The sequence below is a fragment of the Arachis hypogaea genome, chromosome 15 (assembly GCF_003086295.3).
Source record: "Arachis hypogaea cultivar Tifrunner chromosome 15, arahy.Tifrunner.gnm2.J5K5, whole genome shotgun sequence".
Taxonomy (NCBI): Eukaryota; Viridiplantae; Streptophyta; class Magnoliopsida; order Fabales; family Fabaceae; genus Arachis; species Arachis hypogaea.
Genome location: NC_092050.1, coordinates 40,269,600 through 40,281,633, shown reverse-complemented (window position 1 = coordinate 40,281,633; position 12,034 = coordinate 40,269,600). Strand labels below are relative to the sequence as shown.

Here is a 12,034-nt window from a genome sequence, read left to right as displayed (position 1 = left end):
ATTCATTGATCTCCTTGGCAATCTTAAGTGATTGAATTCCAATTCCTTGGTAATTCAATCTCTTAAATCTTAATCAATAGCCAATTCCTTGGTTTAATTGCTCATGAGAAGAGATGAAGTATGGTCACTAATTATACCACATGTATTTCCAAATCAAAGTATTGGGAGAATTATATATCACTATATCCGTCCAAACCCCAATTTGGTCCAACATGAGAAAGCATTTCTAGCATGATCTCCTCATTCCTCTTCCAAGGTTCCAAAGAGATCCAAGTATGAAAAGCTTCTTTTCCAAGATAACTACCCAATTGGATGAAGATTGAAAGCTTTCTAGTAAAATCAAGAGAAAAGAAAGAAGAAGAAAAATGGAAACTATTATTGATCCATCAAATTACAACAGAGCTCGCTAACCCAATGAGAGGGGTTTAGTTGTTCATAGCTCTGGGAATAGAAAGCAAAGATGGAAAATACATTCTAAAAGTAAAACTAGAAGTTGCAGAGAAAGTAAAATTATACAGAGAGTAGTTCTCCCAATGGCCAAAAGCTCCCTCTCTAGTTCAAAACTACTCCTATATATACTACTCTTCTGATCTTCTAGTTAGATCTTCAAGTCTTGGATATGGGCCTTTGGATCTTTGAGTTGAAGCAGTTGTAGTCTTTAGTGGGCTAAGCTTTGCTTGCAGAGAAAGTGTGAGTTAGGCATGGACGTTAGTTAGGACGTTAGTGGTGTTAACGTTAAGTGAAAATGTGGGTTCGAGAACGTTAGTAACAATCACCTTTTTCACTGACGTTCCTAACCCAAGATGGTCTATGTTAACTTCAACGTTAGTGGCACTAACGTGACCACTAATGTTGCCTCTTGGTCCTTCGCAAATGTTATTGGCATTCACCTTTTCCAATAACGTTTGGTTGTTGTCCTTCCTCCCTACGTTAGAGTCCACGTTAGTGTAGCTAACGTGACCCTTAACGTGGGCATGCCTCAGCTTCGAGAGTGTTAGTGACACTTACCTTTGTCACTAACGCTCCAAACGCCCCTTCTCACGTTAGTGCCTCATGTTAATTGTATTAACGTAGCCACTAACGTGGTGGTGATTGCCATCTCCAATGTTAGTGACAAAGGTGAGTGTCACTAACGTTGGCTCATCATTTCTTTTCCCCACGTTAGCTTCCAAGTTAATGTAATTAACATGGCAACTAACATGGTTAATAGTGGCTTGATCCAACGTTAGTTACAAAGGTGAGTGTCACTAACGTTGGCACTTATTTGTTCCTTCCAAGTTAGAGTTCACGTTAATGTAATTAACGTGACTCTTAACGTGGCTAAGTGTGCCCCTTTTTCCAACGTTAGTGGTATTCACTTTTACCACTAACGTTGGAGCTTTACTTTTCCTCCACGTTAGCTTCCACGTTAATGTAGTTAACGTGGCAACTAACGTGGGCTATGATGGCTCACGAAGGCATTATTGGCGATCACTTTTCTCATTAACGTTGCAAGCTAGCTCCCATTCCACGTTAATGGTCACGTTAGTTAGACTAACGTGGCTATTAACGTGGCATCTTCCTTGCTTCCTTTGTTCTGAAACCAAGCAAGTACAGTACATCAAAGCTAGGTTCTAACTCATGAGATCATGCATCATCCATTTTATCATTCAATTCATGCATAATTCTTATAAAATCATATAAAATTCACAATGTTTGCTTGAATCAAGATATAAGTGATTATCTATCCAAAACTTGCTTATTAACTAAGAAAATGCATGAAACTTCCCTAAAACAGTAAAGAAAAGGTCAGTAAAATTGGCCTAAATGCCTTGGCATCACCAATATGGCATTCAGAGCATCAATTTCAGGAACTCCCTTCCTCTGAGGCATCCCATTACTCACAGGATTCCTTTCAGAAGTGTACATGAACTGGTTGTTTGCAACCATGTCAATGAGTTCCTGAGCTTCTGCAGGCGTTTTCTTTAGGTGAATGGATCCACCTGCAGAATGGTCCAATGGCATCTTTGATAATTCAGACAGACCATTATAGAATATATCCAGGATGGTCCATTCTGAAAGCATGTCAGAAGGACACTTTTTGGTCAGTTGCTTATATCTCTCCCAAGCTTCATAGAGGGATTCACCTTCTTTCTGTTTGAAGGTTTGAACATCCACTCTAAGCTTGCTAAGCTTTTGAGGAGGAAAGAACTTAGCTAAGAAAGTCGTGACCAGCTTATCCCAAGAGTTCAGGCTGTCTTTAGGTTGAGAGTCCCACCATATTCTAGCTCTGTCTCTTACAACAAACGGGGAAAGCATAAGCCTGTAGACCTCGGGATCAACTCCATTGGTCTTAACAGTATCACAGATTTGCAAGAATTCAGTTAAGAACTGAGAAGGATCTTCTGATGGAAGTCCATGAAACTTGCAGTTCTGTTGCATCAGAGAAACTAGTTGAGGCTTTAGCTCAAAATTGTTTGCTCCAATGGCAGGGATTGAGATGCTTCTTCCATGGAAGTTGGAATTTGGTGCAGTAAAGTCACCAAGCATCTTCCTTGCATCTCCACCATTATTATTATTTTCGGCCATGTCTCCTTCTTTTTCGAAAATTTCTGTCAGATTTTCTCCAGAGAGTTGTGCTTTAGCTTTCCTTAGCTTCCTCTTCAGAGTCCTTTCAGGTTCCGGATCAACTTCAACAAGAATGTTCTTATCCTTGTTCCTGCTCATATGAAAAAGAAGAGAACAGAAAAGAAAATATGAAATCCTCTATGTCACAATATAGAGATTTCTTTATGTGAGTAGAAGAGAAAAAAAAAGAGAATTCGAACATAGAAAGAGGGAGAGGGTTCAAATTTTTGAGAAGAAGAGGGGTGTTAGTAGATAAATAAATAAATAGAAGGAGATGGGAGAGGGAAGAATTCAAAAATTAATTAAAATAAAATAAAAATATTTATGTTTTCAATTTAAAAATAAAGTTAAAATTCAAAAATAAAAAAATTAAATTAAATTAAATTAAAATTTAAAACAATTAGTTAATTAAAAAGGAATTTTGAAAAAGAGGTTAGTGATTTTCGAAAATTGGAGAGAGAAAAGTAGTTAGGTGGTTTTGAAAAAGATATGATTGAAACAAATAGATAGGATTAATTTGAAAAAGATTTGAAAATTAATTTTGAAAAGATAAGAGGTTAGAAAAGATTTTGAAATTGATTTTGGAAAAGATGTGATTGTCATTTATTTTGGAAAAGATTTGAAAAAGAAATTTAAAAAGATTTGATTTTGAAAATTAAAGTTGATTACTTGACTAACAAGAAACAAAAAGATATGATTTTAAAATTTAAAGATTGAACCTTTCTTACTAGGCAAGTAACAAACTTAAAATTTTTGAATCAATCACATTAATTGTTAGCATTAATTTCGAAAATATGAAATAGAAATAAGAAAAAGATTTTGAAAATTTCAAAATTATGAGAGAAAAAATGAAAAAGATTTGGTTTTTGAAAAAGATTTGAAAAAGATAGAATTTTTAAATTAAAAATTTGATTTGACTCATAAGAAACAACTAGATTTTAAAAATTTTTGAAAAAGTCAAGTCAAATTTTCGAATTTTATGAGATGAAAAAGGGAAAGATATATTTTTTTTTTTTGAATTCTTTTATGATGAAAGAGAAAAACAATGAAAAGACTCAAAACATGAGAATTCAAAATCAAAACACATGATGCATGCAAGAACACTTTGAATGTCAAGATGAACACCAAGAACACTATGAATGTCAAGATGAACACCAAGAACTTATTTTTGAAAAATTTTTTTAGAAAAGAGAGACATGCAAGACACCAAACTTAGAAATTTTCAAACTTTAGACACTAACAAATTGAAAATGCATATGAAAAACAAGAAAAGACACAAAACATGAAAATGCAAAGATCAAACAAAGAAGATCATCAAGAACAACTTGAAGATTATGAAGAACACCATGCATGGGTTTTCGAAAATTTTAATGAAATTAAAAATATGCAATTAACACCAAACTTAAAAATTGACACAAGACTCAAACAAGAAACATCAAATTATTTTTTATTTTTATGATTTTATTAAATTTTTTGGATTTTTCAAAAATTAATTGGAAAAAGAAAAATAAGGATTTCAAAAATTTTTAATAAGAATTCCAGGGATCATGCAATGTCAGTCTAAAGCTCCGGTCCAGGAATTAGACATGTCTTAATAGCCAGCCAAGCTTTTCATGAAAGCTTCGGTCCAAAACACTAGACATGGCCAATGGCCAGCCAAGCTTCAGCAGAACATTACATACAAAAGCTAAATTGCTGAGAAAGACAAAGAAGCTCTTCTCTAATGATAGTTGAAACCTCGGTCCAAAGGATTAGACATGGCTTAACAGCCAGCCAGACTTCAACAGATCATCATGAAACTCTAGAATTCATTCTTAAAAATTCTGAAGCCATAGAATAATTTATTATATATATATATATATATATATATATATATATATATTTGAAAATTTTTTCAAAAATAAAAATAAAAATAATAAAAACAAAAAGCTTAAAATTAAAATAAATTTACCTAATCTGAGCAACAAGATGAACCGTCAGTTGTCCAAACTCGAACAATCCCTGGCAACGGCACCAAAAAATTGGTGCACGAAATCGTGATCGTTCATTCCTTGGTAACGGCACCAAAAACTTAATACGCACGTTCATAATTTTAGTTCTTTGTCACAACTTCGCACAACTAACCAGCAAGTGCACTGGGTCCTCCAAGTAATAAACCTTACGTGAGTAAGGGTCGATCCCACGGAGATTGTTGGCTTGAAGCAAGCTATGGTCACCTTGTAAATCTCAGTCAGGAGGATTCAAATGGTTATAGAGTTTTAATAATTAAAAGATAAATAAAACATAAAATAAAGATAGAGATACTTATGTAATTCATTGGTGAGAATTTCAGATAAGCGTATGAAGATGCTTAGTTCCTTCTGAATCTCTGCTTTCCTACTGCTTTCATCCAATCCTTCATACTCCTTTCTATGGCAAGCTGTATGTTGTGTATCACCGTTTGTCAATGGCTACATCCCGTCCTCTCAGTGAAAATGGTCCAAAATGCCCTGTCACCACACGGCTAATCATCTGTCGGTTCTCGATCATACTGGAATAGGATTCAGTAATCCTTTTGCGTCTGTCACTACGCCCAGCACTCGCGAGTTTGAAGCTCGTCACAGCCATCCCTCCCCAGATCCTACTCGGAATACCATAGACAAGGTTTAGACTTTCCGAATCTCAAGAATGGCCGCCAATAATTCTAGCCTATACCACGAAGACTCCGATCTCACGATCAGGAGGCTAAGAGATATGCATTCAAGCTTGTTTGCATGTAGAATGGAAGTATTTGTCAGGCACGCGTTCATAAGTGAGAATGATGATGAGCGTCACATAATCATCATATTCATCATGTTCTTGTGTGCGAATGAATCTTAGAGAAGAAATAGGCTTGAATTGAACAGAAAAACAATAGTACTTTGCATTAATTCATGAGGAACAACAGAGCTCCACACCTTAATCTGTGGTGTGTAGAAACTCTACCGTTGAAAATACATAAGAAAAAGGTCTAGGCATGGCCGAATGGCCAGCCTCCAAGGTCTAGGGACTAAACGTCCAAAGATGTAAAAATGATCCAAAGATGTAAAAACAATAGTAAAAAGTTCTATTTATACTAAACTAGTTACTAGGGTTACAGAAATAAGTAAATGATGCAGAAATCCACTCCCGAACCCACTTAGTGTGTGCTTGGGCTGAGCATTGAAGCTTTCACGTGTAGAGGTCTTCTTGGAGTTAAACGCTAGTTTGTAACCTGTTTCTGGCGTTTAACTCTGCTTTGCAACCTGTTTCTACCGTTTAACTCCAGAATAGGGCAGAAAGCTGGCATTTAGAGACACATGCCGTCAAAGAGTACAAAGTTCAGATCTAAAAATGTCATAAGGTACAAAATAAATCTCTAAAATTTGTTTAAATACTAAACTAGTGACCTAGGTTTATAGAAAACGAGTAAACTATGATAGATAGTGCAGAAATCCACCTTCGAGGCCCACTTGGTGTGTGCTGGGGCTGAGACTTGAGCTTTACACGTGCCTAGGCTGTTTTTGGAGTCAAACACCAGGTTGTAACCTGTTTCTGGCGTTTAACTCCAGAATAGGGCAAGAAGCTGGCGTTGAACGCCAGTTTGCGTCATTTATCTTCGAGCAAAGTGTGGACTATTATATATTGCTGGAAATCCCTGGATGTCTATTTTCCAACGCAATTGAGAGTGCGCCATTTGGACTTCTGTAGCTCCAGAAAATCTACTTTGAGTGCAGGGAGGTCAGAATCCAACAGCATCTGCAGTCCTTTTTCAGCTTCTGAATCAAATTTTTGCTCAGGTCCCTCAATTTCAGCCAGAAATTATCTGAAATCACAGAAAAACACACAAAATCATAGTAAAGTCTAGAAATGTGATTTTTATTTAAAAAATAATAAGAATATAATAAAAAGTGACTAAAACATATTAAAAACTACCTAAAAACAATGCCAAAAAGCGTATAAATTATCCGCTCATCACAACACCAAACTTACATTGTTGCTTGTCCCCAAGCAACTAAAAACAAATTAGGATAAAAAGAAGAGAAGATACAATGAATTCCAAAAACATCTATGAAGATCAGTCTTAATTAGATGAGCGGGGCTATTAGCTTTTTGCTTCTGAACAGTTTTGGCATCTCACTTTATCCTTTGAAGTTTAGAATGATTGGCATCTATAGGAACTCAAAATTCGGATAGTGTTATTGATTCTCCTAGTTCAGTATGTTGATTCCTGAACACAGTTACTTTATGAGTCTTGGCCGTGACCCTAAGCATTTTGTTTTCCAGTATTACCACCGGATACATAAATGCCACAAACACATAACTGGGTAAACCTTTTTAGATTGTGACTCAGCTTTGCTAAAGTCCCCAATTAGAGGTGTCCAGAGTTCTTAAGCACACTCTGTTTTTGCTTTGGACCTTGACTTTAATCGCTCAGTCTCAAGTTTTCACTTGACACCTACACACCACAAGCACATGGTTAGGGACAGCTTGATTTAGCCGCTTAGGCCTGGATTTTATTCCTTTGGGCCCTCCTATCCGCTGTGCTCAAAGCCTTGGATCCTTTTTATTACCCTTGCCTTTTGGTTTTAAGGGCTATTGGCTTTTTGCTCTTGCCTTTTGGTTTTAAGAGCTCTTGGCTTTTTCTACTTGCTTTTTCTTTTTTTTCTCTTTTTTTTTTCGCCATTTTTCTTTTCTTTTTTTTTGCAAACTTTGTTCTTCACTACTTTTTCTTTCTTCAAGAATCATTTTTTTGATTTTTCAGATTATCAATGACATTTCTCCTTTTCCATTATTCTTTCAAGAGCCAACAATTTTAACATTCATAAACAACAAATTCAAAAATATGCACTGTTCAAGCATTCATTCAGAAAACAAAAAGTATTGCCACCACATCAAAATAATTAAACTATTTTAAAATTCGAAATTCATGTACTTCTTTTTCTTTTTCAGAAAACATTTTTCATTTAAGAAAGGTGATAGATTCATACGACATTCATATATTTAAGACATAGACACTAGACACTAATGATCATGTAATAAAGATACAAACATAGATAAAACATAAAGCATATAAATCGAAAAATAGAAAAACAAATAGACAAGGAGATTAAGGAACGGGTCCACCTTAGTGAGGGTGGCGTCTTCTTCCTCTTGAAGAACCAGTGGTGCTCTTGAGCTCCTCTATGTCTCTTCCTTGCCTTTGTTGCTCCTCCCTCATGGCTCTTTGATCTGCAGTCAAATGCTCTACCACTGAACTATGGACCCTTGAGATGAACCTCTCCATCTCTCATGACTCGGGGGTGGAAGCAACTGCCTTCCTTTTCCTCTTTCTAGAGGTTTTCCTAGCAACGGCGCCAAAAACTTGGTGCACGAATTGTGAATCACACTTTTCACAACTCGTACCACTAACCAGCAAGTGCACTGGGTCGTCCAAGTAATATCTTACGTGAGTAAGGGTCGATCCCACTGAGATTGTCGACTTGAAGCAAGCTATGGTTATTTTGTAATTCTTAGTCAGGAAATCAATGATAAGAGTGATTATATTTATGAAGAGTAAAAAGCATAAATTAAATAGTACTTATTATGCAGTAATGGAGAATATGTTGGAGTTTTGGAGATGATTTGTCTTCTGAATCTCTGCTTTCCCCCTATCTTCTTCTTCATGCACGCAAGATTCCTCCTATGGCAAGCTGTGTGTTGGTGCATCACCGTTGTCAATGGCTACCATCCGTCCTCTCAGTGAAAATGGTCCAGATGCGCTGTCACCGCACGGCTAATCATCTGTCGGTTCTCACTCATGCTGGAATAGGATCCATTGATCCTTTTGCGTCTGTCACTACGCCTAACCCTTGTGAGTTTGAAGCTTGGAATACCACAGACAAGGTTTAGACTTTTCAGATTCTCAAGAATGCTGCCAATGGATTCTAGCTTATACCACGAAGATTCTGATTAAGGAATCCAAGAGATACACATTCAATCGAAGGTAGAACGGAGGTGGTTGTCAGGCATGCGTTCATAGCTTGAGAATGGTGATGAATGTCAAGGATCATCACATCCATCATATTGAAGTGCGAATGAACATCTTAGATAGAAACAAGCGTGTTTGAATAGAAAACAGAAATAATTGCATTAATTCATCGAGACACAACAGAGCTCCTCACCCCCAACAATGGAGTTTAGAGACTCATGCCGTCAAAGAGTACAAAGTTTAGATCTAAAAATGTCATGAGGTACAAAATAAATCTCTAAAAGTTGTTTAAATACTAAACTAGTGACCTAGGTTTACAGAAAATGAGTAAACTATGATAGATAGTGCAGAAATCCACTTTCGGGGCCCACTTGGTGTGTGCTGGGGCTAAGACTTGAGCTTTATACGTGCCTAGGCTGTTTTTGGAGTCAAACGCCAGGTTGTAACCTGTTTCTGGCATTTAACTCTGCTTTGCAACCTGTTTCTGGCGTTTAACTCTAGAATAGGGCAGGAAGCTGGTGTTGAACGCCAGTTTGCGTCGTTTATCTTGGAGAAAAGTGTGGACTATTATATATTGCTAGAAAGCCCTGGATGTCTATTTTCCAACGCAATTGAGAGCGCGCCATTTGGACTCCTATAGCTCCAGAAAATTCACTTTGAGTGCAGGAAGGTCAGAATCCAACAGCATCTGCAGTCCTTTTTCAGCCTCTGAATCAGATTTTTGCTCAGGTCCCTCAATTTCAGCCAGAAATTACCTGAAATCACAAAAAAAATACACAAACTCATAGTAAAGTCCAGAAATGTGATTTTTATTTAAAAAGTAATAAGAATATAATAAAAAGTGACTAAAACATATTAAAAACTACCTAAAAACAATGCCAAAAAGCGTATAAATTATCCGCTCATCACCAACCAACAAGAGACTTTGACAATTCAAGAGTTTCTAATTACTCAATCTAAGCTAAGAACATAAAAAGCTAATTTAGAATCCAACCAAGCATTTTATCAAACACTTGGAAGGAACAACATAAAAACATAGAAAAGCAACAAGAGAATGTAAATAATAAAACCAACAATTGCAAAATCAATGATAACAAATAATGGAAGAAGCAATAAATATGAAATAACTCAAATTGCATTAAATAGAAAATCAAATCTAACATGAGAATTCATAAACTAAATTAGCAATATAAAGTAACCAACAAGGGAAATAAATAAACTAGAATTCTAACACAAATAAAAGTAGAAGAGAAACTGAATTGAAATAAGATAGAATTCAGAAATTGAAAAAGGAATAAAACTAAGAACCCTAAAACCTAGAGAGAGGAGAGAGCCTCTCTCTCTCTAGAAAACTACATCTAAAACCTAAAATTATGTGAATGAATATTGTATCAATGATTCCCACACTCTGCAGCCTCTAATCTGTGTTTTCGGGCTTGGAACTGGGCCAAAAACAGTCCAGAAATTGCCCCCAGTGCTTTCTGCAGATTACAGCATGTGACGCTTTGTCACGCATACGTGTCGTCCACGCGTACCCGTCACTTTGGCAAAAATCCTTGTCACACAAACGCATCGGCCATGCGTACGCGTCACTCGTCTTCTACGCCAGTCACGCGTACGCGTCGCCCACGCGTACGCGTTGATGCCAGCTTCTCAAAACACCATTTTCTTTCGTTCCTTCCACTTTTGCATGCTTCCTTTCCATCCTCTAAGCCATTTCTGCCCTATAAAGCCTGAAGATACTTAACACATAGATCACGGCATCGGATGGTAATAAAGGGTAATTAAAAATTGACAATTTATAGGCCTAGGAAACATGTTTTCAACTATATCACAGAATTAGGAAGGAAAATATAAAACACGCAATTTATATGCATAAGTGTGAGAATAATGGATAAAATCCACTCCATTCAATACAAAATAAATCATAAAATAGCGGTTTATCAATCTCCCCACACTTAAACATTAGCATGTCCTCATGCTAAGCTCAAGAGAACCAAAAGATTGAAGGCAGAATAGTGGAACTTATGCAATGCAACCTATCTGTATGAATGCAACTAAATGCAAAATGCTCTTACGTACTTGGTTAAAAGTAAGCAAATCTTTCAAGAAGAAATATGAACTGGATCTCACTGATTCAAATCATAATATAAAGTACAGGTAAACTTGTAGAAGAAAATAGCTCATGAAAGACGGGAACAAAGAATCGAGGATCGAACCCTCACCGGAAGTGTATGCACTCTAATCACTCAAGTGTTTAAGGTTCGATTTTCTCAATTCTCAACTAGCCTTGCTTTGTAAGGCTTGCTCTTCTTCTACCAATCAATAAATAATTTGATGCACAAATACACATATCAAGAGGTCTTTTAAGGGTTGTAATGGGTTTAGGGTCAAGGTAGGATTGTATTTGGCCAAGTGGACTAAAATCTGAATCCTTAATTAACTTAAACTTTCCACCTAACTTAAGCCAGTCCATGTAATCATAATATAAAACCTAACTATCCATTAACTATGCTTTGTCACATATTCATGCATCCTAATTTGAGTACAACTCATATGCATCGGTAACACTATTTACTTTGGGGCATTTTGTCCCCTTTTTATTATTTGCTCTCTTTTTTTTTCTTTTTCTTTCTCTTTTTTTCTTTTTATTTTCCTTTTCTTTTCTTCTATTTTTCTCGATGCATATGATTAAATTATTGAATACAATAATATGTGCTCAACTATTGTTTTGCGCATTTTCACAAGAATATACAACGCCCAATTCTCAAACCAAATATTTCCAAACCCAACTTCCCCACACTTAAATCATGAACACTCTCACTAGTCTAAGCTAACCAAGGATTCAAATTAAGGACATTATTATTTTTTGCTTAGAGTTAATGATGAGCTAAAGTAAAGAATAAATGGGGTTAAAAGGCTCAACATTGGTTTACAAAGGATAATAAAAAGGTTAAGGCCATATGGGTATGTAAGCTCAGTGAAACAAGGCCTCAATCATATAAGTGCATACATACATCAAAAAATGGAAATATAGAATTAAGCAAGACAATGATCACAATTTTAGAGAGAACAGCACACACCAAAAATAAAATATTGGTTGATAAAATGCAACCAATCGAGTAGGCTCAAAATTTCACTAGTTTTGTGCGTTCGAGCTCTAAACCATGCTCCAGTATAATATTTCTTCAAACAAGTTCAATAAAAATTTTAATTCAAATTAGTGAAATGCTATAAAATAATTTCTTGGAAAAGAATTCATCGCTTCAACCAAGCAGTGGTAGAATATGCACAAAATCAAACAAACATGCAATCAAACATGCAAATGCAACAACTAATTTAACAAGAAAAATTAAACTTTGGTGTCGAAATAGGAAATAATTAACCCACGAAAGTCGGTATCGACCTCCCCATACTTAAAGATTGCACCATCCTTGGTGCATGCTAAGATGTGCAAGT

At 36.0% G+C, this 12,034-nt stretch overlaps 1 non-coding gene across 1 annotated transcript; it reads left to right on the top strand.

Moving 5' to 3' along the window:
• Positions 1 to 2,058: 2,058 nt before the first annotated feature.
• On the top strand, positions 2,059 to 2,166 carry LOC112752367 (small nucleolar RNA R71). The gene has a single exon (XR_003176807.1). It is a non-coding gene; the product is annotated as a small nucleolar RNA R71 (small nucleolar RNA).
• Positions 2,167 to 12,034: the final 9,868 nt, after the last annotated feature.